Below are 3,636 nucleotides of genomic sequence, written 5' to 3'. Positions count from 1 at the left end.
TGTACTCAAACTCCATTTTGTTTTGTTCAGTTGGGTCATGCCACACTTTGGTAGTCATTTTCTTTCCAAAGAAAATTATATATATATATATTTAAATATAAGCTTTGTTGAATACTGTATATGCATATTTGTGGGAAGTATCTTTATTTTCCAAAATTCAGATTTGTAAGCATTTGTATATAATTCAAAACGGCCTTTGTAGATATTGGATCGTAGGTTTCTGTAGACATGTCAGACTGTTAAATGGTTCTATTTATTTATTATGCTATATACAAAATGGTGGCTGTAAATCACATGTTATTCTTAACATGTAGAAATCTACAACAAAAAAAGAAAGATGTTCCAATGTCTGTAGTCTGTTTGTTCTTTTTTGTCATTCTGAACCATATAAATTGTCCTAAAATGGAAAAGTGAAAGTTTAAAGTTTGGTTTTGGATAGAGTGAGGAATGATTACAACCAATGTTACTTTTTTTACTGCTATACAATTAGGTTCATAAATATTTAGAACTTTTTTCTAATTTTGGTTCTGTACATTACCACAATTAATTTTAAATGAAACAGTCGAACTGCAGACTTTCAGCTTTAATTCAGGGGGTTGAACAAAAAGATTGCATACAAATGTGCGGAACCATAGCTTTTTTATTGCAGCTAGCAATGGATGTGACTATGCTCCCTTTCAAGACAACACTGGTTTCAGGTCTACCAACAGAGCCAGTCCTTCAATGGAGACATTATTCAGATTGGCTGACAAATCGTAGTCCCAATCCACCATCCCATGGATTCTGAAATGGATGGGAATACAAATGTGCCCATTTGGAGATTGGGGTTTTTTCTTGACAGATTTCCCAAAATAAACCAGGAAAGTCAGCAAATGAGAAGCTCCATTTTTGATATTGTTTTTTTTTTTTGTATTAACAAACACCAAATTACAGAATATGATCAAATATTAGTTGTTTTTAGATCTTCATTACTCAGAATGACTTTTAATGATAACATAACTCTTTTAATAAAATTTCAACTTTGGTCTAAGAAAATGGTGGAGTATCCACAGATCTTGAATAATTTCGAACTAAATATGAGCATAAATCCTCTGCTGCTACTGATGGACATTTGTATCCTGAAGGGGATTTTGATTATTCTGATCTAGTTGTCTTGTTTTTGGCAGCTTTATTAGTGTTGACTATGCTCTTTCAGATTCATTTAAAATTCTTTCATCAGCTCCATTAATCATGGACTCTACAAGACTTCAAAACATGTCCTGTGGTATCTGGAACCAAGACGTTAGCAGATCCTTTAAGCCAAACCCTGTGCTTTCTGCTATCATGTCTTCCACCAGTAAAAAATTCATCAAACCAGGTCACCAATTGCTCTATGGTCCAGTTCTGATGTTCACTTCTCCTTTGTAGGTGTTTTTGGCATGGGACAGTGGTCAGCATGGGCACTCTTTTCCTACCTTTCCCTTAAGCTATGACCTATTGCATAAAGCTTAATGTTTTGACACTTTAGTCTCATGGCTAAGCACAGAGTTTTTCAGCAATTTGTGCTACATTAGCACATCTCTAGGATAGGAGCAGACAAACTAGCTTACCCATGTGCATCAATAGACCAGGAATACCCATGACTATTGCTAGTTCACCAGTTGTCCTTCTCAGACAACGTTCAGTAAGTAGTTTCCCATCTTTCCTGTTTTTGTTACAAGATTCTAATGCACATTAAACAACTTTCCCTACCTTTCAGCCCATGTAGTCCTGGCTGAACAATTTCTGCATAATCCTGGTGATAATAGTGTGCATAAAACTACAGGTAAATGTATTGCAGGGAGGAAGGAGTTAAAATGAAGTAAATAACTTTTCTTGTGTTGTCCACACTTCACTAGGATGCTCCATTGTTTTCCAAGCTCAGTCATCCTCATATTTACCTGATCAAGCTGCATTCAGATACCCTTCAACTCAGAAGCATATATTATAATGGTATATTAACAATTATCCCCAGCACAGCCCCTGAACATTCATACCTAATTACTTTAATTAGAAAAACCAAACATAACCAGAGGGATTTAATTGACGCCATTCTACACACAGCATTGGATCTACATGATACCTGCTTTCTCCCTCAAATGTACAGAAAGCAGACAATGATGATGCAATGCCCTGCTTTTTATAGAGAATATCTCCCCAATGAAAATTATGACTTGACTGCAAGCTCATATAAATAAATCAACCAGGAATGAAGAGCAAGGGCTTTAATTCCCATTTTGATCACGACAGTGCATTAACTCAATAAATTGATGTCATTCTGTCCTGTCAACATCATCAAACAAGCCATAAACGTATTTCACTAATGTAAGGTCTATGAGATGTTTTATGCATCATAACTTGAGTCAATTAGGCTGTGAAGGACTTCATCACCTTGCATTGCAATCATGTCCTTGGCAAGCAGCATTCAGTTTCTTTAAAGGGGACCTGGATATCATCTGAGCCAGACACTGTAGCTCCAGGCAAGTTGCCCAGAAAAGTAGGTGGGATGCAATCATAACTTGAATTGAAAAAAGAGAAGATTGCCCGGTGAAGTAGGCTGGTTGTAACTATAATATGTGCTGAAAATGCTGAAGACCCTTTTACATTGTTTCAGGGTCAGGAAGTTAAAAGTTAAGGAATTAGATTGGCGGTTCAGTTAAAATTTTCAGAGTGTAAAGGTGCGTACACACTTCCAATTTTTATCGTTCCAATCGAACGACGAAAGATCGATTGGGCAAAAAATCGTTCGTAAAAAAGTAACCAACGACGCCGACGAACGAGGAAACTCGTTGGAAACGAACGACCGGACCGGCGGATCGGATTGGACGACGATCGTTGAACATCGTTCGTGTGTACGGTCGTTCGTTGATCGTCCATGTTCAGAGCATGCGTGATGAATGAACGTCCGTTCACTTTTCTGTCGTGCACATAGTTCCTCTATCGCTTAAACGATCGTATCTATTGTGTGTACAATATCTACGAACGATCATGTCGTTATCTCTATGTGCAGGATCGGTGCTATACGATCGTTCGTATATATCGTGCATGAACGTTCGTCGTTCGTTTTCCAACGATAATAATTGAAAGTGTGTACGTAGCTTAAGTTGGGGTTTGATAGTATTTAAACTGTAACACTAAGCTTCTTTTATTTGCTCTCTTTTGTTCATTTGCTGGAAGTGCAGTTCTATACTATTACATCAAGCAGTTTTAGTGGCCCTGCACAGGTTACTCATTAACTTAAAAAAATAAACATTTCCCACCTTTCTATGCCATGAAGATATATGGGTAATGTTGTGCAGAAGAGCAGCCTAGGCTGATAACTCCTACAGTATATAGCTTGCAGTATTACCAGGTACAACTAAGAAAAAAATATTCCGAAAAAAAGGAATCTAGCCACTTTGGCGAAGGACTGGTAAGCAGCAACATACTAACTGAATTGTTTATCAAGGTTTTAGCTCAAGGTTAAAGCAAAACTAAACAGTAAAGTTCTGTCCTACCTGCCTGATCGCTCTGGGTTTCTGTAAAAAAGATACCCAGCATTCCTGGTTATAAAACAGAACTTCTGTGCAATAATGGAGATTGAGATTGTTATAAGTGATCATTACCAATTTAATACTG

General features: G+C 37.0%; 1 protein-coding gene across 1 annotated transcript in view; it reads right to left on the bottom strand.

Annotated features, from left to right (window-relative positions):
• Positions 1 to 239: 239 nt before the first annotated feature.
• NSUN6 (NOP2/Sun RNA methyltransferase 6) overlaps positions 240 to 3,636 on the bottom strand; it is a gene marked incomplete in the record, with an annotated part of 17,568 nt that continues 14,171 nt past the window's right edge. The window contains 1 exon segment of the mRNA XM_072412758.1: positions 240 to 3,636.

Source organism: Pyxicephalus adspersus, chromosome 5 (genome assembly GCF_032062135.1).
Source record: "Pyxicephalus adspersus chromosome 5, UCB_Pads_2.0, whole genome shotgun sequence".
Lineage (NCBI taxonomy): Eukaryota > Metazoa > Chordata > Amphibia > Anura > Pyxicephalidae > Pyxicephalus > Pyxicephalus adspersus.
This window is presented reverse-complemented; position numbering and strand designations above follow the sequence as displayed.